At 42.0% G+C, this 24,583-nt stretch overlaps 1 long non-coding RNA gene across 1 annotated transcript in view; it reads left to right on the forward strand.

Moving 5' to 3' along the window:
- LOC138761671 (uncharacterized) overlaps window positions 1-24,583 on the forward strand; it is a 191,642-nt gene that overhangs the window by 56,693 nt on the left and 110,366 nt on the right. The window contains exons 2-3 of the long non-coding RNA XR_011356422.1: window positions 16,053-16,191; window positions 19,584-19,726. This is a non-coding gene — a long non-coding RNA (uncharacterized lncRNA). The remainder of the gene's footprint in view (window positions 1-16,052; window positions 16,192-19,583; window positions 19,727-24,583) is intronic.

The raw sequence follows: 24,583 nt of genomic DNA on the forward strand, positions 1-24,583 counted from the left end.
TACAGGACATATTAAAAAAGCTGCCTAACAATAAAACACCAGGAGAGGATGGATTTCCAATAGAATTTTATAAAACATTGAAAGAGTTATTAATTCTTCCTCTCCTGGAAGTAATGAACCAGATAGAAGAAACACAAAACTTGCCAGATTCATGTAAAACAGCAATAATTACAATAATACCAAAGACGGGGAAGGATCCATTAACACCAGCATCATATAGACCAATATCTCTACTTAACTTAGACTATAAGGTAATAGCAAAATTATCAGCAAACAGATTGGCTGATTGTGTTCCTAAGATCAAATTCAATTTATTAAAAAAAGATGAAAAGTGGACAATATCTGCAAACTTATTAATCTAATCAAGGAAGTAAGAAACCAACAGTGAATGTTGCTCTAGACGCAGAAAAAGCATTTGACAGAGTAGAGTGGAATTACTTATTTAAAATATTACAGATGTTCTGTCTACCAGAAAAATATATAAATTGGATTAAAGCATTGTATAATGGACCATTGATGAAGGTAACAGTAAATGGATATGTATTGAGTCACTTTAAATTAAGTAGGTCAACTGGACAGGGATGTCCACTATCCCCCTCATTGTTCGCCTTAGCAATAGAACCTTTGGCAGAACTGATAAGAATAAAATAAAAGGGATAAAAATAAAAGAGGAGTATAAAATCAGCTTATTTGCAGATGACATCATAGTATACCTAACAGAACCAGAGGTATCAGTAAAAGAATTAGATAAGAAATTGAAGGAATATGGAGAAATATCGGCGTACAAGATCAACGCAAATAAAAGTGAAGTGATGCCAATGAGTAACGCAGACTATACAGAATTTTAAAAAAGAATCACCATTTAAATGGCAAGCACAAGCAATCCAATACCTAGGGATCAGGTTAGATCATAACTTAAGCCACTTGTACTAAATTATCAGCCACAAATAAAGAAATTACAGGAAGACTTAGAACATTGGAAAGAATTACCGATAACGTTGATAGGGAGGGTAATCTGCATTAAAATGAACGTGTTCCCAAGGATACAATACTTATTTCAAACATTACCAATTCTCTTAACAGAAAAATTCTTTATTGAACTAAAGAGAATAATAAGGAATTCTTGTGGAAAGGGAGGAATCCAAGGGCAGCATTAGATAAATTAGCAGAGAGGTATAATCAAGGTGGTTTACAGTTACCAAATTTTAGAAATTATTATAGAGCAGCACAATTAAGGTATTTATCAGATTTTTACCAGACAAGGGTGTGATAGTACAGGTCTATCACCAATGTACATAGTGTATATAGTTACTGTACCTAGACTGTGCTTACAGCGATTGGCTGAGAGCTAAGCCACTCCTATTGTCTGGGCCTTAAAGGGTTGTGTCCCTAGCCAGGTCGGATCATTCCGGACTGGTCGGCCACCTGTGAAGAGCTCCGGTCTTTTGCTAATAAAAGCCTTGGTTTGGATCAACAAGTCTTTGGTTCTTTCGACGAGCTCTACAATTTTATTAGCAAAAGAATTTTTTTTGAAAGGGATGGAGCGTTTAACTCGGCCAGAAAAACTTGATATCGACCCACAGTCAGCTACAGCCTTCAAAGCCTTTAACTTCTGGCTGCTGAACTTTGAAAACTTCCTGAGATTCATTCAGGTAGAGGAGGATAACCAGCATCTAACAGCATTGCTGTCTATGGTGTCCTTTTTTTTTAAAATTTTTTTATTTTTCACACCATAAATCACATTAGCCATGATATACACAATTTCTTTTTCACACATATACAGTGACTTTTTCTCCCCCCCCCCCCCCTTTCCTCCCAAACCACCCCCCCACCCCCCCTCTCATCCATTTTAGGTATACAATCTAGGTTGCATTAATCCAGTCAGACAATGTTGTCATTCAACAAAATTACACCAGAAATTCTACTGAGTCCATTCTTTTCTTTTCTTCTCCTTCCATCAACTTAGGTAATGTTTGTCCCCGGTAGGTTTTCGCTATTGTATTTAATGTAAGGCTCCTATACTTGTTCGAATATTTCAATATTATTTCTTAACCAATATGTTATTTTTTCTAATGGAATACATTTATTCATTTAAATTTGGTAGTTTATTCCTTTTAATTTGGTTATGTATTCCATTAATATTTAAAGACATATAGTTCAGCGTAGCCCTTTTATATTTTGTTTATCTTCTCTTTCCGTTTTTCCATCATTACCTTTCCTCCTTTTCCATTTCTGTTTTCTTATTTTCAACTCTTTATAAGACAACATTCCTACAACATCCAACATTTTCCTTATTCTCCTATTTCTATCTTATTTATCCCCAATCTCCCCTTCACCTCCTGAGTTGTCCTTTATCCCTTGTCGGACAACCACATCTCCCCTCTCCATTTGGATTTGCGAATCCACTCGCAAGCGTCAACTGATTTTGCAGTGACCGCTATTTCCCCCCACCCCGCCTCCCCCAGAAAAGAATTCACTTTTCATATGTCACAAAGGTCACTCTTTTAATTCCCTCCTTATTCTCTCTATTCCATTACCTTCCCTTATTAATTCTTGTCTATACTATCTATATTTTCCTCTAAGTACAGATACATTCACGTATGCTCCTTGTCTCTATTCACTCTTATACCTCTTTACCCGCATACATATCAATCGTGATCATTTTTACTCTCATTACCCGTCTTCATCCCTCAGTCTATTTTTGTCTTTACCCACATACATATCAATTGTGATCATTTTAACTCTCATTACCCGTCTTCCTCCCTCAGTCTATTTTTGTAATTGTTCTGCAAATTTTCCTGCTTCTTCTGGATCCGAGAATAGTCTGTTTTGTTGTCCTGGAATAAATATTTTCAATACCGCTGGATGCTTTAGTATAAATTTATACCCTTTCTTCCATAAAATCGCCTTTGCAGTATTGAACTCTTTTCTCTTCTTTAGGAGTTCAAAACTTATATCTGGATAAATGAAGATTTTTTGCCCTTTATACTCCAGTGGTTTGTTGCCCTCTCTTACTTTTTCCATTGTCTTCTCCAGTACCTTTTCTCTTGTAGTATATCTTAGGAATTTTACTACAATAGATCTTGGTTTTTGTTGTGGTTGTGGTTTAGAGGCCAATACTCTATGTGCCCTTTCTATTTCCAATTCTTGCTGTAGTTCTGGACATCCTAGGGTCTTAGGGATCCACTCTTTTATAAACTCCCTCATATTCTTGCCTTCTTCATCTTCCTTAAGGCCCACTATCTTTATGTTATTTCTTCTGTTATGGTTTTCCATTGTATCTATTTTTTGAGCTAGTAGTTCTTGTGTCTCTTTAGTTTTTTTATTAGATTTCTCCAATTTCTTTTTTAAGTCTTCTACCTCCATTTCTGCTGCTACTGCCCGCTCTTCCATCTTGTCCATTTTCTTTCCCATTTCTGTTAAGGTCATCTCTATTTTATTTATTTTCTCTTCAGTGTTGTTTATTCTTTTTCTTAAATCCTTAAATTCCTGTGTTTGCCATTCTTTAAATGATTCCATGTATCCTCTAATAAGAGCAAGTATATCCTTTACCTTGCCTTTCTTTTCTTCTTCTATTTCACCATACTCTTCCTCTTCTTCTTCCTCTGGGTTGGCCATCTGTTGTTTCTTTGTTGCCCTTTCCTCCTCTTCTTTCTTGTTTCTATTGTCTTCTGTGGTCTCTTCTTGCTGCAGGTGTTCTGCAGCTGTCGTTGCCGGCTGTGGAGATCGACTCCCCAGCTGGTCCCCCCTCCCGTTGGTGTGTTTTTTTTCATTCGCATCGCGCATGCGCGAAGTATCGCGCATGCGCGGTTGCGCACTTTTACTCGGCTCTGCGAGCCATTTTTGTAGTCCATTATTTACCGACCTGAGGGAGCGGGTTTCTCTCTCCGCAGCGGGCCTCTTCGGACAGGTAAGGCCTTCACCTTTTTCCTCCTTTGTCTTCTCTTCCTCTCTTCTTACCGTTGCTTTCGACTTTTCTTTTTTTGTCGCCATCTTCTTTCCACCTTTATACTCACTTTTCTGTAACTTTTATTTCTGTGCCTTTGTGTTTTCTCTTGTTTTTCCCGACTTTTCTGGAGAGGGCTGGAGTTCACCGTCCGGCCACTACTCCATCACGTGACTCCTCCTCGCTTTCTATGGTGTCCTTGAGAGTCTACGAGAACATCCAGGATGAGACCACTTACACCGCAGCCATAAAGGTACTGAAAGGACTGTATGATCAACCGGTGAACAGAGTTCATGCCCGGCTCGTGCTTGCGTCGAGGAAGCAACAGCCCGGTGAGTCCAGCAGGGCATATTTACAAGTATTAAAGGCATTGGGCAAGGACTGTAACTGTGTGGACAAAACTGCTGCCGAGATCACAAATGATCTCGTCCGGGATGCCTATGTGGCCGGGCTCCGATCGAATGAAGTGAGGCTGCGCTTGCTCGAACAAGGGGTAGAAAAACTAGAGGACGTGGCCCGGATTGCAATCACAATGGAGGATGCAGCCTTAAAGTCCACCGAGCTCTCTAGGGACTGGACCCCACATTCTGATGTGAGTAGAGTGCCCTTCTACCCTACCCCTGATGGCCTGTCAGCTGCTGCTACCCTGCCCCGTGCGAACCCGAAATGTTATTTCTGCGGGAGGGACAAGCACAGCAGATCCCAGTGCCCAGCAAGAAAAGCCAGGTGCCAGAAGTGCCTTAAAAAGGGCCACTTTGCTGCAGTCTGTAGGTCTAAAATGGCCGCCAGCAAACACAGTGCCTCGTGTGAAGCCCAATCGCCGCTTTCCCATTCAAACTCTTCTTCCCCAGAGCCCTCGTCCAATGAGAGCGAGGGCTCTCCTGCACGGCAACGCCTGACGTCACGGAGACGCCGAACCCGGAAGGGGCAACCCACCGTCGCAACCATGGTGATGGCCCGCCTCTCGCCCCCGTGCGGAACACTTGACACTGCCGCCGCCACAGCCACCCCCGGGGCCGACGCTACCGCCGCTGCTGCCGCCGCCACAGCCACCCCCGGAGCCGACGCTACCGCCGCTGCTGCCGCCGCCACAGCCACCCCCGGGGCCGACGCTACCACCGCTGCTGCCGCCGCCACAGCCACCCCCGGGGCCGACGCTACCGCCGCTGCTGCCGCCGCCACAGCCACCCCCGGGGCCGACGCTACCGCCGCTGCTGCCGCCGCCACAGCCACCCCCGGGGCCGACGCTACCGCCGCTGCTGCCGCCGCCACAGCCACAACCGCGGCCAACCAGGTGCTCACCCTAGCATCCATCGCTGACGACCGCCAGGGCCCGACCGCCGCGACCAACGACCTACCCACCGCCAATCGCGAGCAACTACAAACCCCAATACTTACTATTCACCCGCCAACGCCGCCACAACAGCACTTCCGGGAGGTCCTCCAACCTGCTCCTCGAGCGTTGACTACGTCATCCCGTTGCGTGACGTCATCCCGTTGCATGACGTCATCGCGCAAAACTCCCCTGTCAATTGCTTCAATCACACTCAACCAGCAATGCTCTCATCCCCTCACTAAAGCAATGGAACTGATTAAAGTGCATGGACACTACACCAATTGCTTATTTGACTCTGGGTCAACTGACAGTTTTATCCAGCCAGATCTGGCCCTCCGTTGGGGACTTGACATTATTCCCACTACCCAGAGGATTTCATTAGCGACGAGGTCGCACTCGACTGGGATAAAGGGGTATTGCATCGCCACGCTGGAAGTACAGGGTGTGACGGTCACCCACTTCAAATTATTCGTCCTTCCCCAATTGTGCGCCCCAGTGTTGCTGGGATTAGACTTCCAGTGTCAGTTCCAAACGGTGTCCCTACACTTTGGGGGACCCCACGCCCCCCTCTCAGTCTGCCATCGCCCCACTCCCGAAGCACCCGAGCAACCCGCCCCCATGCCCCGGGGCCAATCCTGCGGCCTTTCCACACTCCGGATTGCCCCGCCAGCACTCTTCGCAAACCTCACCCCTGGCTGGAAGCCTGTGGCCACCAAAAGTCGGCAATATAGTTACGAAAACAGGCAATTCTTTAGGAGTGAGGTGCGTAGATTGCTGGATGAGGGCATCATCGAACCCAGTTCAAGCCCCTGGAGAGCCCAGGTGGTGGTTGTCAAGAATGAAAAAAAACTATGGATGGTGGTCGACTATAGCCAGACCATTAACCGCTTCACGCTCCTGGATGCGTACCCCCTGCCACGCATCACGGATGTGGTGAACCAGATCGCCCAGTACCGCATTTTCTCCACTATTGACCTACGTTCGGCCTACCACCAGCTCCCGATCCGCTGCGAGGACCGACCATTCACGGCCTTTGAAGCGAATGGGCGGCTATACCAATTTCTCAGGGTACCATTCGGGGTCACGAATGGTGTCGCGGTCTTCCAGCGGGAAATGGACAGGATGGTGGACCAGAACGGGCTAACCGCGACCTTCCTGTATCTGGACAATATCACCATCTGCGGCCACGACGTGCAGGACCACGACGCCAACCTAGACAAATTTCTTCAAACTGCCCGTCAGCTAAACCTGACTTACAACTTGGACAAGTGTGTCTTCCGGACCACACGACTCGCTATTCTAGGTTGTGTGGTGGAGAACGGGATAGTCATGCCAGATCCTGACCGCATGCGTCCCCTAATGGACTTACCCCCCCCACATACCCAGAAAGCTCTCAAGCGTTGCCTGGGCCTTTTCTCGTATTACGCCCAATGGGTTCCAAACTACGCCGACAAGGCGCGTCCTCTTATCAAGACCACCTCTTTTCCCCTCTCGACCGAAGCCACAGCGGCTTTCGATCGAATCAAATCTGACATCGCTGCTGCGACGCTGCACGCGATCGATGAGTCTGTCCCGTTTCAAGTCGAGAGCGATGCATCCGACTTCGCCCTGGCAGCCACCTTGAACCAGGCCGGTCGGCCTGTAGCCTTCTTCTCCAGAACCCTCCAGGGTCCGGAGAGTAGACACTCCTCGATCGAGAAGGAGGCCCAGGCCATAGTTGAAGCGGTGCGTCGTTGGAGACATTATCTCGCTGGGAGGCGCTTTACACTGTTGACTGATCAACGCACGGTCTCCTTCATGTTCAGCAACACCCAGCGTGGTAAGATAAAAAACGACAAAATCGCCAGATGGAGAATCAAACTCTCCACCTTTAACTATGACATCCTGTACCGGCCTGGTAAGCTCAACGACCCGCCTGACGCGCTCTCCAGGGGGACGTGCGCCAGCATACAGATGGACAGACTACGGAAACTCCATGAGGCGCTCTGTCATCCAGGGGTCACTAGGTTTGCTCACTTTGTCAAGGCGCGCAACTTACCCTACACAGTCGAGGAGATCCGCTCCATGACCCGAGCCTGTTCGGTGTGCGCTGAATGCAAGCCCCACTTCTTCCGTCCGGATAACTCCCACGTTATCAAAGCCACCCGCCCCTTCGAGCATCTTAGTGTAGACTTTAAGGGGCCCCTACCGTCGACCAACCGTAATACCTACATCCTTACGGCCATCGACGAGTACTCCCACTTCCCATTCGCTGTAGCCTGCCCAGACACCACTGCCACCTCAGTGATACAGGCCCTTCACAGTATTTTCACCATCTTCGGGTACCCTAATTCCATCCACAGTGATAGGGGGTCCTCATTCATGAGCGCAGAGCTGCAACAGTACCTTCTGGAGTGTGGTATCGCTTCAAGCAGGACCACCAGCTATAACCCACGCGGTAAGGACCAGGTCGAGAGGGAGAATGCCACCATCTGGAGAGCGGTTACACTGGCTCTCCGGTCTAAAGGTCTCCCCACCTCTCACTGGCAGGAGGTTCTCACTAGTGCTTTACACTCCATCCGCTCCCTCCTATGTACTGCAACAAATGCCACCCCCCACGAAAGGATGTTCCTTTTCCCGACGAAATCCGAATCGGGAACCACTGTACCGGCATGGCTCACTGTCCCTGGCCCCGTCCTTTTGCGACGCCACGTCCGGCACTCAAAGAACGACCCCTTGGTCGACCGAGTGACTCTACTCCACGCGAACCCACATTATGCATACGTGGAGTTTCCAGACGGGCGGGAGGACACTGTTTCGGTGCGGGACCTAGCTCAGGACGCGGTAGACCCAGCAAACCCCCCCAACTCCTTCTCCAGGCCCCGTGCCGCAACAGAAGGACCAACAGCATCCCAATGACCCGGGCCACCCTGCCGACAAAATGACTGGGGAATTGAGCGACGGAGCAGTCGCACCCGACGAGCCCGCTGGCAACACCACTCCAGTGACCCCAATCCCGGCACCACGGCGGTCATGCCGGATGGTCAGACCCCCTGACCGCTACAGTCCTTGACCTACCCCTTCCTTTCATTCTCTCCCTCGTTTTTGTTTTTTTTCCAGGGTCAATTCTCCAAGAAGGGGTGAATGTGATAGTACAGGTCTATCACCAATGTACATAGTGTATATAGTTACTGTACCTAGACTGTGCTTACAGCAATTGGCTGAGAGCTAAGCCACTCCTATTGTCTGGGCCTTAAAGGGTTGTGTCCCTAGCCAGGTCGGATCATTCCGGACTGGTCGGCCACCTGTGAAGAGCTCCGGTCTTTTGCTAATAAAAGCCTTGGTTTGGATCAACAAGTCTTTGGTTCTTTCGACGAGCTCTACAAAGGGAAAAACCAGACTGGACTAAGATAGATCTAGATAAAATAGGGGAAAATGTACCGGAACATATACTTTATAACTGGGATGAAAAGCTGGTACAATATAAAAACTCACTTGTACTTAATATATGGAAGAAGATCCACTTAGAAAGGAAAAAAACAAATGATCAAATACCAAAATTTCTATTGATGCAAAATCCGCTAATCCCTTTTACAATAGACAACCTTTCCTTTAGAGAATGGGAGAGAAAAGGAATCAAAAGAATAGAAAACTGTTTTTTGGGAAATAATTTATTAACATTTGAACAGTTGAAGTACAGATATGGAATAACTCATGGTACAATGTTTGCATATCATCAATTGAAAGCGTATTTAAAGGATAAATTGGGAAACAGCTTGAGATTGCCTGAAGGAAGCAGCTTTGTATACGTGATTACAGATACAATGATAATCAAAAGATTTATAACCAACATATCCGTTAAGCTGCAAGATAAGGAAAATGAAATAAACTATAAACCTCAGCAGAAGTGAGAAATGGATCTAAACATAAAGATAAAAAATGAAGTATGGGAAAACCTATGTTCTGGAACTATGAAGAATACAATAAACACAAGGTTACGCATGATACAGTATAATTGGTTACACAGGGTATATATCACTCCTCAAAAATTTTAAAAAATGGGATTCAACATTATCAGATAGATGTTTTCGCTGTAAGAAGGAAATGGGAACCACATTACATGCAACTTGGGCATATACGAAAGTAAATACGTTTTGGGAAGAATTAAATCAGATATTAAATAAAATTACAAAAAATAACATACCAAAATAACCAGAGATATTTCTTTTAAATAACATAAGAAGTAGAGAATTAGGCCTCAAATTGGATAAAGTACAAAAAATTCATTATGATAGCTTTAGCGAGAGCAAAAAATTGTATAATGTCAACTTGAATGGAAGAGAGCATGAGTATACAGCAATGGTACATGGAAATGAATAAATGTATTCTATTGGAAAAAATAACATATAATTTAAAAAATAAAGTCACAATATTTGAACAAATTTGGGAACCATACATGGAACATATCAGAGAGAGTTTGCCTACGACCTCCATCCCCTAAAATAAGAATGAAAATGATAAGACAAAACGACTTGATTCAGTGTGTAATAAATAGATGACACATTTTTCTTGTTTATTTTCCTTTGTGTGAAAGTATCGTTTTATGGTTTTATTGTATTGTATATGTTGAATATTTATGGGTTTATGGAGGTGGATGGGTAGAGGAGAGGGAAGGAAAAAAGGGGAGAAGAGACCACTGTGTAAATTTAATGAGATACTTTTGTACATATTTTGGTTGATATGTTTCACAGTATGAAAAATAAAAAAATATTAAAAAAACCTTGATGATGATCAAATCAATGGAGATCTTGAAGCAGCTGCCTTTACCTAAAGATGAACTATGGCTATTTGGAATTAATATGAATTTTCTCTCTGAGGTGGCAGGGGATGTTTCCTTCTCCTTCCCTAGCTATGTGCCATTTAGCGGTGAGAGCAATTATGGGCAATTACTGCAAGGGCTCAATATAGGCTGCTACTTAGACAACATCATCATTTCCAGCATGGATGACTCTGAGCATCTAACTACCCCAGATATCGTTCTGAATCGACTTCAACAGGGAAATGTCCATCCACAAAAAGGCACATGTGTGCTCATGGCACCATCGGTGAGGAAGGGGTACAAATGGATAACAAAGGTACAGAAGCTGTATGGAATTCTCCCTACATGACCAACAAAACAGAACTAAATCATTTCTGGGATTAGTAAATAATTATCGCCAACACATTCCAAATATGTCTCTGTTATGTAATCCCCTGAATGAACTACTTAAGAAGAATCATAAATGGTACTGGGACACAGAAACCAAACGAATTGTTGAACTAAAAACAATTTTAACAAGCAGTAACCATGTCTTAATTCATTACCATCCAGACAAAGAATTAACACTGGCAGTAGATGTGTCGCCCATGGGATTGGGTGCCATTCTGTCACAGAAAACTGAAAAGGGAGAATAACTTGTGGCATATGCCTCCCGATCACTACCTGCTTGTGAGCAGCACTATACTCAATTGGAAAGAGAAGGACTAGCTGTCATCTTCGGGCTAAAAAGATTTCACCCATATCTGTGCGGGTGTAAGTTTACATTGGTGACAGACAACAAACCACTGAGTCTAATACTGGGATCAAATAAAGAAATACCAATGGTGGCAGCAGCCCAAATTCAAAGGTGGGTGGGGTGATGCTATTGGCAACATATGATTTTGATTTAAAACACAAACCAGCACTACAGAATAACCATGCAGATGCCCTCTCACGCTTACCACTCCCAGATATAGAGCAGAACGAAACAATCCTAAAATGGACATCAGAAACAACAGAAATAAATCAAAGCCAACTGAATCAACTTCCTATAAAGGCAAAGGGGATCAGTAAGGAAACCCAGAAAGATATAATACTGGTCAGAGTATTCTATTTCACAAACAATGGCTGGCCAGAAGATCAGGAAATGTCAGTGGAAGTGAAATGAAACCTTATTACACCAGATGTTGCGAACTGTCCATCGAAGAAGGATGCCTACTATGGGGAACCCGGACTGTCATTCCCAAGAAGTGGCAGCAAAATGTTCTGGCCGAACTATACAATAACTACCCAGGGATAGTGCATATGAAAGCACTAGCCAGGATGTATGTCTGGTGGCCTTCCATAGGGGAAGATGTCAAGCACACAGTCAGAAGGTGCAGTACATACCAGGAGGTATAACCCAAAGCACCTCAGGCAGAAGCAAACCCATGGAAATGGCCATCACAACCATGGCATTGGGTCAGCATAGACTTTGCAGGGCCATTCATGAGAAAGAATTTCCTGATAAGAGTCAATGTGCACTCGAAATGGCCGATTGTACTTCAACTGTTCAAATGTTAATAAATTATTTCCCAATTGGCCATTTCAAGTGTGCAGTTACAAAGAGCATGAAAAAAACGACTGTTGAAAAACTCAGAAGTTTTCACATCATATGAATTACCCATTGAACTCATCTCTGACAACAGCCCACAAATGGTATCAGCAGAATTTAAAGCTTTCATGCACAACAATAATATTCGCCACATACTGTCTGCACCAGACTATCCCAGTACAAACCATGAAGCAGAATGTTTCATACAAACTTTCATGAGCCATCAAAATCAATCAAAATTCAGACTCATCATTGTCCCTTAAAATCGCCAATTTCCTGCTGAGTTACTGGAACACAATACACTCAACCACCAAAAGAACACCGGCAGAGCTGATGTTCGGGAGAAATCTAAGGACCAGACTGTCGGCAATATGTACAAATATCAGCCTCAGACAGCAACAGACAGCTTTCACTAAAGACACCCAAGATCGATTGAAATGGGGGAACCAGTGTTGATGCAAGACTACCACATCCACAAAGTTCCATGGGTGTGGGGAGTAGTCCTGAAAAAACTCAGCCCATGTTCGTATCACATCCTAGTGGGGAACATGATATGGAAAAGACACATTGACCAACTAAGATCAGTGGACGATGCAATGACACCCAAAGCTGGAAAGGACGGTGTGTTCAGTCAGGGGACAACTCAGCTACCAATAGAAGTGTCTCCACCAATTAATCTCCCCAAAATATTCCCAAATATTCCATCACAAGACCTAAATTAAAATTAAATATGTATCAGATCAAATTTGTACGAATTGCTGTAGCAGTTTCTGGAAATGTATAGGAATATCATGGAAGTCAGATATTGATTTAGGTATGGAAAGATGGCATGCAGAACTTCATAGTTGTATACCGATTGAGGAGATTACTCATAGTCTGCAAAATAAATTTCATCTGTTCTGGAAAATATGGCTCCTTTATTTACAAAATGTGGGCATGTACGTTTAAAGCTCTCTGAAGGCCTCACTTCTTGGTAACCTCCAATCAGAATTTATATTATAAATGTTTATCTTCTTGGTATTCTCCATTTCTTCTCTTTTTATTCTCTCTTTCCAATTCTTTTCTCTATTTCTTTTTTCTTTCACAAGTTTTAGGGGAGGGGAGGGAGGTGAGGGGGAGGGGTTAGTTCGAGGTTTTTTTTTCTTTTTTCATATACCACATATAACTTTTTTTATATACAATTTCCCTTTCAAAATAGTTAAAGAACAATTCAAATATTTGGGATTTGCACTTACAAAGAGTTGTAAGAACTTATTGAAAAAAATTATTTTAGGATTAATTAACCAGACTAAAGAGTTGTCAGGATAGACACACTTATGTATGACAATAATTGGATGGATGAATGTAATTAGAATAAACATTTTACCTACATTTTTGTGTATGTTCCCATCTTTACCAATTTTTAAACTTATTTTGATTTATTAGATTCAATTATTTCTTCATATATATGGCAAGGAAAACAGACCCATATAAATAAGGCCTATTTTCAAAGGACCAAAAGGAATGAGGGCTTATCTCTTCAGAATTTTAGATATTACTATTGGACAGTTAATATACAAAATTTATTATTGCTATTACATTTTGATACTTCAGATCAGGGGTGTCAAACTCAAATTCACAGAGGGCCAAAATTAAAAACTTGGACTAAGTCGTGGGCCAAACTAAATATTTATTGAAAATTTTCAACAACATCTGCATGTTTTCTCTTCTTTCAACATATGTAATGTTAAACTTTTTCTTATTAAAATAAATGTTTAATAATAGTTTTGGTTAAACTCTTCCTAGAAGAAGCATTAACAAATGAGAAATAAAATATTCAATAAATAATATTTCTCTATAGCCTTTAAGCTCCTTTTAAATGCATTTTTTTCACAAGCCAACAAGTCAAAAAAATAACAACTTGCTTCAATGACAAACAGGTTTGTCTTTTAAAATGATGAACATATAGTCTGCCTCCCACCTGTCTTGAAAGGTCCTGTTTTCTGTCTTTCGTTTGGCCATTTTTCGTAAGGGGTTTATTACATGCGAGTTGGGCGACAGGTCGCAGATGCTAATGAAAGAAGAGAGAAGGTGGGGGCGATTAGCGGGCTGACGGGCCGGTGACAATGCATTTGCAAAGCATTCTGGGATTTGTAGTATTAGCTGTGCATGCGCTATACTGGCGCGGCAGCCAGTAGGCCAGCTCTAATACATATTTGATATGATCTTGCGGGCCAAATATAATTATATCACTGGCCAAATTTGGCCCGCGGGCCTGAGTTTGACATGTGTGCTTTAGATGATCATCCCTCTTGGATAGAAATGGAATTGAGTTTTTCTAAAAATTTAGCAATTTTGGCAGTTTTAGGTTCTTCTTTACCTTTTAATTTTCAAAACTGACAGATAATAAGACATGGATTAAGAATATGGACACAATTTATACATTTCTTTGGCTTTCTCAATGTTTCTCTTGCTATCTTTATTCTTAAGAATCATATTTTTCAACCCTCTATTTTGGATGTAGGTTTCAACGAGTGGGTCAGATTTGCTATAAGAAGTTTTAGGGGTTTGTACATTTGAGGTAAGTTCACTTCATTTGAACATTTAACAGTTAAATTTAATTTTCCTAATAGGCATTTTTTTAAGACATCTACAAATGATGCATTTTGCTCAGTCCAAACTTTTTAATATTCTTCAAATTTCCAAAGCCAATATCCTTAATTTACTTTTTGATATAAAGTTTTCTCATGGTGGATTGATAGCAACCATTTGTAATAATCTGATGGATCTTAAAATGTTGTGCTGAGGAAGTTGTGCTCTAAAAAGTGCTAACTTCACTCTTGAATGGATAGAAGAAAGGCAGAAGAGATATCTCACTGTCCTGTCTCAAATTTATCTTTCAACTAGCATCACTGATTAAGATTATTTATGTATCAATTAAACTTTTACGATTAGCTTTAGCTGTTTCTAGGAAGTGCATAGCCACTACTTGGAAATCAAATACGGATTTAGGAATGGAGAGATGGCATGCTGAATTGTGTTCTGGTATTCCTCTTTAGAAAATAACATAATTTACATAATAAATATAATTTTTTTTTCTTGAAAATATGGAGCCCATATTTAATATGTTGATTTGAAAATTTGAAGGACTCTCTGAAAACACATCCTAAGTTCCATTATTATATGAATTTAGATGTATTTCTTTTTGACATTCTCCTAACTTTTTAATTTTTAATTTTTCTTTTCTTTCTTTTCTTTGATGTGGGGTGGGAAGGAAGGGAGGGTGAGAGGGATGAGTGTTTGTTCTTTGTATTTGTATTTGTATTTTTTTTAGTTTTATTGATTTTGTATACATGAATGTGGTTTTTAAAATTCTTAAATAAAATGTTTTTAAAAATCCCAGCATCACTGAAACAGATTATCTGTTGTTGCCTTTTGTAGGAGTTTATTGTGTGCAATTTGGTTGCTGTATTTTCCTCACTGCAACAGTGAAATAATTTCTAAGAGGATAAATTATTGTCAAAAAAGTTCAGGGAAATACTAAACTGTAAAAGGTGCCAAATAATACTTGCTATCTTCCTTCTGCACTCTCGGTCTTGATGAAGGGTTCTGAACTGAAATTTCAACCATTATTTTCTCCCTCCGATGGTGATCTTGAGGGAAGCAACCCACTAATGTTTTTTAGAAATCGCTGAAAAAAATTAACATAATTACTGCCCATGTGGTCGATCACTCTGGGCACCTTTTAAGACTGCAACAGTCTTGTACCTGAGTGCAACAGTCCCAGTGGTTGGACGTGCAGTAGAGTGGATGATCGTCAACTAATTTTTCTGGTATGATTTACACTGCAGGCTACCTCCAAAAAGAGGTGCTGTAGGATAAATTGTGGTGCAGGAATTGTCTCTAAATTCCTGCACATCCCTTTTTAGACTGCACGTATAGCAGCAAAATTCCTTGATTGTGCTGTTTGATGCCTGCAGTCTAAAATCCATAATTGAGTTCCTCTAGAGTACAGTCAATTGTTTCTTGGTCAGGTTTAAGTATCTGCAGTCTCTGATGTGTCACCAAATAATTTTTTTTCATTTGTTTATCTGTGCACAGTTTATTCTGCTCTTTCTGAAAATTTATATCTGATATTATTTAATATTATGAATAAACTTTGAGTATCAGATCAATTTGAGGGTCAGAAATTTTTGAGGTGATACCTATGGCATCCATGAGGTGGCAGCATTCATTATAAAACACACATCTTTCCAATCAACCAGTTCAAATTCGGCTTTGGGCACTTATCCCAAAACTGTAATTAAACAGACCACACCCTCAGGTGAACTGTTATTAACAACACTGAGAGTCAATGCTCATTACTACCTTCTTCCAGCTCACAAATTGACTTCTTAATATTTTTGTAATTGTGTCTCAGATTGGAGACATGAGAGACTGCAGATGATGGAATCTGGAACAAAAACTAACAGTTGGAGGAACTCAGTGGATGGATTGGTGGAAGAGGAAAAATAGTCAACATTTTATGTCGAGACCCTGCTTCAGGACCAGCCATACAGGTAGGGGGATTCATGAGGTCATGCTGGAGGCCCTTCAGCCCTTGAGCTCATCCAACAGGTCACATATTCTTACTCACTGCTTGGATGAGAGTGGGGGCTGTAAGAGGGATGAGCTACCTGACTGTGGCACCATGGTTTGGGGAACTACTCAATGGGTGAGAAAGAAGAGAAATGTAGTGGTAATTGGGAATAAAATATTTAAGGTAATAGATACAATACCCTGTTTCATGGATCAAGAGTACTAAAGGCTGTGTTGCCTACCTGGTGTCAGCTGACTTGTAGAGGAACTAGGAGAGGGAAGGGCCAGATCCAGTTGTCATGGTCCATGCCATGTGGGTACCTATAACATAGTAGACTAAGGAAAGAAGTTCTACTGAGGGAATTGGAGCAGTTAAAAACAGAACCAAAATGATAATGATCTTTGGATTGCCACTTGAGCCATTTGCAAAGGGACACAGAGTCGATTCAATCAGAAAATTAAATGTGTGCCTTAAATATGGGTGTGGGAGAAGTCGATTTGACATTGGGGAAGGAGGGAGTTGTTACAATAGCAAGCTGGGTCTGGTGAATCGCACAACCAGAGCTGTGGTCAGCGCTTTAGACTAAACAATGAGGATGTAGGTTCAATAGACTGTAGAAGAGTGAATTAACCAAAATGAAAGGACAGGAGAAGTTATTGAAGCCACCAGAATAAAAAAAATTATTATATTTTTACAAGCCAATTTTAGAAGCCAATTCCTGTATCGCCCAATATACCCAAATTAACCTACAACTCTGTACATTTTGGAGGGTGAGAGGAATTCAGAGCATCTGGGGGAAATCCACACAGACAGGGGGAGAATGTAGAAACTCCTTACAGACAAATGCAAATTGTGGGAATAAAGGGGGCCTTTCTGGTGCTGCTGGTGACTTCTGATGTTCTACAGGGGTCGACGTTAGATCTGCTACTTTTCACATTATATGTAAATGATTTAGATAAAGAAATTGGCCAAGTTGGTAAATGAAATGATGATAGTGGATTTGGAATGGGCAAAGAAGTGGCAGATAGAATACAGTGAAGGGAAGTGTTTGGTCATGCAGTTTGGTGGAAGAAATAAAAACGCACTATTTTCTAAATGGGGAGAAAAATTAGTAAGGGGGAATCCAAAGAGACTTGGGAGTCCATACAGGATTCAATAAGTGTTAACTTGCAGGTTTGGTTGTCAGGAAGGAAGGCAAATTCAATGATAGATTTCACAATACAGGCAAGTCCCCAGGTTATGAATGAGATCCATTCCTAAGTCTGTCTTTAAGTCGAATTTGTGGGTAATTCAGAACAGGTACATACAGTTCTTATTTAGAGTCAGTTAGTTAAATGTTTGTCTTAGTATATCATATATATTTTACCTTTCTATGTATATAAAACTACTAGAATCAATTTTTTGAAGTAGGCATCAAGGGAGGTTTGTACAGAGCTTTTCTTTTTCTTGTCAAACATGGTCTTGTAGCAACTGAGGTCCTTGGTAACTGTACAGTAAACTTTCATGAACCTCTCTTAGATCTTAGGATTTTGTTCCTCTAACTTTGTCATCCATGCTTCAATGAGACGAAAGGCTTCAGCTAACTCTTCATCAAAAACTTTTTCGGTCTGGAGATTTTAGGTTCCAGTCTTCTTCCTCAAATGCTATCATCTGCTGCTCTAGTTCCTTAAGGTCTTTATTGATCAGTTCTTTGGCATGGGAGTCGACTAACTCTGTGACATCATTTTCACTGATGTCTAACTGCAGATGATTACTAATATCAACCACAGCTTGCCTGGCTTAGGCAATGTCTTTAGCTGTAAACCCCTGAAAAGAATGCACAAATTTGGGGCACAATTTGTTCACACTCTGTAATGTTTCTTTTTAAAACATCTAGATTTATTAACTAAATAAACAGGACAAAGGATAGAATGTACACATGCCAGATCTCATGTGGAGGCATCTATCTTGAATGCAACAGCATTCCCAAGATGCAACATTCCCCAGATGTTGGTTTCCTATTCCTCCTGGTGGTAGCACTCTATCACTACATCCCCTTTCCTTGAAATGTTTAATCAAATATCTCACATTAATACAGTATCCTTTCAATTTAAAGTTCAACACAAAGGTAACATGAACATCAGCAGCACAAACTTTTAAGAGTGGTGTTCTTTTTCATTTATAGATTCAGTCTGTTAGGTGCTTTGACAACTCATATGGATATTCTTAACACAGGTGCTTATGTTGGTTCTGCAGGTGCTTGTATTGGCTTTGCTGGTCCACTACTGTCTAGAATGGGAGGTGTCTCCTCTGTTTCTGTGCAGGCTAAATCCTCTACATTTATCTCTTCCTTCAGTATTTCTGGCATTTTCAGCAGGCTCCTTCGATTCCTCCTCAGTATTTGACTCTCCTCTGTTCTGACAGTGTAGGATCTTGGATTTACTTCTCCCATAACAGTAGCCTTTTTGTCCAAAATGTTGGAATCTCTGTGTCTCATTGTATCATGTTGTGCCAGTGGCCCTAAGCTTCTCACTGATGTCATAGTTTGCCTTTTGCCTCACTTGCAGATGCTTTTGTTTCTATTTGATATCTCAGTTCTTGTTTGGGTCTGAAGAGTAGGGAAGTGTGGTACATTGTCTACGTCCCATCAGAAGCTCAGCAGGTGACATGCCATGTTCAAGTGTCGAAGCTCTGTAACTCAATAGAGCTAGATATGGATCTGAGCCACTGTCTAGTGCTTTCTTGAGCAACTGTTTAACTATGTGAACTCCTTTCTTTGCTTTGCTGTTTGACTATGGATCCAGAGGACTTGAAGTAACATGTTGGAAATCATACACTTCTGCAAAGTTCTGGAATTCTCTACAACTGTAGCATGGTCTATTGTCACTGTAGACAATTTGAGGAATTCCATGTTTTGCATAGATCGATTTCATGTATTGGATCACACAAACAGCAGACATGTTAGGAAGCAACACAATCTCCGGATAGTTTGATAGATAATCAATTAGCTGCAAGTAACTCTCTCCATCTATGTGGAACAGATCAGTCCCAACTTTCTGCTGGTACGTCAGTTATTATAATGGGTTTCTTTGTCTGCTTTGCGTAATGTTTCAAACAGGTCTCACAGCTTGAAACCATCCTGTCAATATCAGCATTTATCCTGGCCAAAAAAAAACAGCAGTTCTGGCCCTCCTCTTGCATTTTTCAATTCCAAGGTGCCCCTCATGTACCCTTTTCAGGATCTCTTGTCTCAGTGATTGAGGAATGATAATTCTGCTCTGTCAGAGCAGAAGCCCATCGACAACATTCAGCTCAGCTCTGATGTTGTAGTATGACTTTTATTCATTCAGATTTTTTATGACCTTTGTATAACTGTGCCTTTTTCTGTTTCAGCTGCATTCTGCTTGGATTTCATGTCAGATACGGGAAGAGATTCGGTGATCAGATTCACATGGAGAGTTACATCTATCTCTGTGGAACTCTCATCGCATGCTTCACTCTGTGTTGTTTCCCTGGATAATGCATCAGCTAACACAGTAAGTGTGTACACCAGTTAAAAGTCATAACTTTGTAGCTTCATCATCAGTGTTTGGATTTTGGCAACATTTCACTGAGACTTCTCTTAATTATTGCTATTAATGACTGTGGTCTGACTCTGCCACGAACATTAGTAGACCATACACATAACTGTGGAGTTCCTCGAGTCCATAGACCAGACTTAGATACTTTTTATCGATCTGTGCATATTGACATTCAGATGTTGTCATCATCCTTGATGTGTATTCTACTGGTCTTCAATCTTCTCCTATCGCCTGATGTAGTACGGCACCTATTCCATCTTTTGAAGCATCTGTGGATATTTTCATCTTTCTGGATGCTTCAAAGAATGTCAAAAGTACTGGTTCCGTAGTTAGAATGGTCTTTGGTTGTCCCCATTTTTCCTTGTGGTTGTCTGTCCATTTGAACTTATGTTTGCCCTGTAACACCTTCCTTAGATACATTGTTTTGGAAGACAGGTTTTGGTATGAATTTACCAATGAAATTGATCATTCCTAGCATTCTCAATACACCTTTTTTGTCAGTGGATCTGGACATCTCTAAAATTGCTTTCACCTTGCTCTTGTCTGGCTCTACCCCTGCCTTTAACCATTTATCTCCCAGAAAGGTGATTTCCTTCACATCAAACTGACATTTTTCTCTGTTTAACTAATCCATACTTCTGGATACATTATAGCCCTTTGATGCTCCTTTCATTGTGTTGTTTTTGTGTGGATCCCCATAGGATCATGTCATCCATGTACACATGTAACCCCATCTATGCCTTCTATGATGTGCTCCATTGTCTTGTGGAACACTTCTGGAGCTGAGGAAATTCTAAAAGGCATCCTCAGACAGGAGTATCAGCCAAATGATGTATTAAATATACAGAATTATGTGGTATCATCATGCAGTTTTATTTGCCAGGAGCCCTGGGATGCATCCAATTTAGTGAAAAACTTTGCACCAGCCATCTCACTTGTAATTTCATCCCTGCTTGGAATCTGATAATGTTCCCTCTTTATATTGGGATTCAAGTCTTTTGGGTTCGTGCACATGTGTTGGTCACCATTCTTCTTTTTGACACACATAATTGAATTCATCCATTCTGTGGGCTCCTCCACTTTCTTCATGATCTTTCGTGCCATCATTCATTTGAGTTCCTGCTTGAACTTTTCTTTTAGTGGTTCTGGAACCCGCCTTTGGGCATGCACTACTGACTGTACATCCTCTTTTAACTGTATCTTATTGGTTTAATGGTAGAACTCCAAACGCCTTGAAGATGTCTGGAAATTGATCCAGTATTGTTCTGTGTATGGTCACTGTTGGTGTGATACACCCTCTTGATTAGGTTTAAGTTTTCAGATGCTTTGTCACCAAGCAATGAATAATGTCCATCTGGGACTACTGTGAACCTGAGGTAGTGCTCTTTATCTTTAACTTTCACCTTAGTTTACATGTTCCTTTCATGTCGATGCTCTGTCCATTGTAGGTTTTGAGCAGAACAAGATTTGCATGGACATACGGTTTTATCTTCATTGCCCTGATGTCACGCTTAGAGATCAAATTCACCTTTGCCCCATGTCTAATTTGAAAGGAATATTTGTTCCATTTGTATGCAATGACACAGTTCATTTACCCTGTACACTTCGGGAACTACCATGACCACGAAAGGTGTATCACTAAGAGCAGTTTTTTCTATAGTATGTACAATTTTACTTCTGTCTTGTTTCCCTTTGGAAAAGCATTACTCTGCACAATGATTCTGCCTTTTGCACTTATTACTGACATTCCCCTAAGCTGGGCATTGCTTTGGCACATGTTTAGTGCTGCGTCATTTACAATTGAATGTCTCCATCTTTTTGTTGGTTCCTGTATCTCATTTTGTGTGTGTGTCCCCCAGATACTGTGGCTATGACTATACCTTAATTTTCACTGGCTTTTACACTACAGGTACACAATCCTTTATCCAGACATCTAAAATCTAGAAAGCTCCAAAATCCGGCAAGTGGGGAGAGAGGCGTCAGCGTGTCGGGTGGGCAAGAGGGGGAGACCGGCAGCGCAAGTTGGGTGGGTGGGAGACCGGCAGCACGAGTCAGGCAGGTGGGAGACTGGCAGGGAGAGTCAAGTGGGCGAGAGACCGACAGCGTGAGTCAGGTGGGCGAGGGGGGATGGTGGGGAGATGGCAGGGTGACTGGAAGGGGGTGGGGGTAGATACGTAGCACAATTTGGGTGGGCTTAAATCTGGCTTTCTGAAATCCGGAAAAATCCGAAATTCGGAACACACTGTCCCCCAAGGGTTCTGGATAAAGGATTATGTGCCTGTATCACCAAACTTTTTTGGGTGCTGCAGAGCTAGTTCACTGGCATGACATATCTTCACAGCTCCAGCTAAGGTAAGCTCTGTCTCTCACAGCAACCTCTCATTTTCTTATAATTAATCCCGAAAACAATTTGATCATGGATCATTGAATTTTGCAGTGGTCCAAAATTGCACATTCTTGCTTTTAGTTTTATGTCTGTTAAGAAAGTATCAATGCTCTCTCCCTGCATCTGCATGCGAGAGCAAAACACGTACCTCTCGAAGGTTTCATTTTACTTTGGTGAACAGTGTTCATCAAACACCTCGATAACCTTGCCGAATTTCCTCTGGTCTTCTGCCTTAGCAAAAACAAATGTGTTGAAAGCCTCTAGAGCTTGATGTCCTGCCATGGTAAGTTGCAGTGAAATGTGTATCCTGTTTGAATTCCAATCCCTTGCAGGTGAAGCATAAACCTTTGCTAAAACAGCATCCGCTCAGGAACAAAATCCTAAGATCTAAGAGAGGTCAATATTTCCTGTCAATTTTACAGCATTAGGAGCTTTTAAACCCTCCATATTTCCTCTGTTGATATCGACTGTTACTCATTATGCACACTGTGGGGTTTTTTTTCTTCTTTTACTCCTGTGCACAGCAAAACTTGGCTGTTTCTTCCACTCCGGGCTGTTTCTTCTACTGCTGGCTGTTTACCCCACTCCTGGTACCATGTGATGTTTCTTCTAGTACAATAAAGAAACTTGGGTTCTTTTTAAAACATCTAGATTTATTAACTAAACAAAAAGCATGAAGAACAGAATGTACACATGCCATGTGGAGGCATCCATCTTGAATCTACCCAAGATGCAACATTCCCCAGCTGCTACACACTCTGACTCTGACTTCTCCTGTTGGTAGCACTCTCTCACTATACACTCCTTTCATATTTGACTGCTTCTCTTCACCCAAGAATCAGCAATATTTTTGATGGCATTATAGATGTTATAATTCCTCCAGAACTCCCTGAAGCTCATCACATCATCTTGGGTAGCCCTGACTGCTTGTGATAAGATCTGCTGGAAATAATAGGCCTTAAAGGAGCCTATGACTCCCTGATCCATTGGCTGAAGTAGCGATGTGGAGCTGGGGATAAAAAATACAACCTTTACATTGGCGTGAAGGTCATCTAAAGTGCTTGTATGTCCTGATGCATTGTCAAGCACAAGGAGAATCTTGAAAGGAATTATTTTGGCCAATCAATAATGTTCAACAGCAGGGACAAAATGGTTCAAGAACAAATTTTCAAAGATGGTAATTGTAACCCAAGCCTTTGTATTTGCCTTCCAAATAATGGGAAGAGGTGCATTAATGATACGGTGAAGTGCCCTCAGATTTAGGGAGTATTACACAAGCAAAGGCTTGAGCTTGAAATCCCTGGATGCATTTCTCCCAAGCAATAACATTAGCCTATCCTTCAATGCCTAATGCCATGGTGTACTTTTTCCCTCTTTCAAAATGTCTGTCCTTTCAGGCATTTTTTTCCAAAATAAGCCACGCATCTACATGAAATATTTGATCTGGCAAATGATCTTCCTCCTCAAAAACTTTTACGGAAAATCATTCGCACCACCTACATCGACTCTCACTGCTTCACCTTGCACTTTAATATTAAGTGAATTTGCCCTCATTTTGAAATGATTCAACCAACCCCTACTCACAACAAGTTCCTCATCACAATCACCTTCAGTTGTTACACATACAACTTTTAAATCATTGAAAAGGCTTCGAGACTTTTCTTGCACTAACAGGCATATTATGCTGATTTTGATCGTCAAACCAAATTATCCATTTGTGGTGGCCCGCAATTGCGGAGATCGGGCCGGCTCATCGTGCGGGAGCAGACTCCCAAGACAATGAACCGGTGGGGGTAGAAGCTGGGGCAGCATCAGACCAATAGCCCTAAAATGGCATTGGTCAAGCTGCCCAGCTAACTCAGCAGAAACAGGCTGGGGAAGGAGGGAATTCATATGCATGGATGTTCCCACCCGCTATTGTTATTCACATGGCTGACCCAGTCAATCAGCAAAAAAAACGGCAGGACCTTGAACAGTATAAAAACAGCCTTTCCAGCCATAATAAAGGAGTGAGCTTAACCTGCCACACTGTGTGTGTGTGGTTCCGTGTAGCGGTTGGGTACAATTGGTGACCCCGACGGTTTAGAAGGAATCTAAACCTAGCAATGGAGAATGAAGTAGCAGTCAGCGCAGTCGGCCTGAAGCTCCCGATCTTCTGGACAGTTCGACCTGGCGTGTGGTTCAACCAGGTGGAGGCTCAGTTCCAGATCCGTGGCATCACAGCAGAGACCACCTGGTACTACCATGTGGTCATCGCCCTGGATCCGCAGACTGCAGACAGAGTGACCAACTTTATCCACAGGCCACCATCGGAAGGCACTTACACTGCCTTCAAAGAGCTATTAACCGAGACATTCGGACTCTCACGGTGAGAGCGAGGAGCACGTTTGCTCCACCTGGATGAACTTGGAGACAGATCCCCATCA

The sequence above is a fragment of the Narcine bancroftii genome, chromosome 4 (assembly GCF_036971445.1).
Source record: "Narcine bancroftii isolate sNarBan1 chromosome 4, sNarBan1.hap1, whole genome shotgun sequence".
NCBI classification, from domain to species: domain Eukaryota; kingdom Metazoa; phylum Chordata; class Chondrichthyes; order Torpediniformes; family Narcinidae; genus Narcine; species Narcine bancroftii.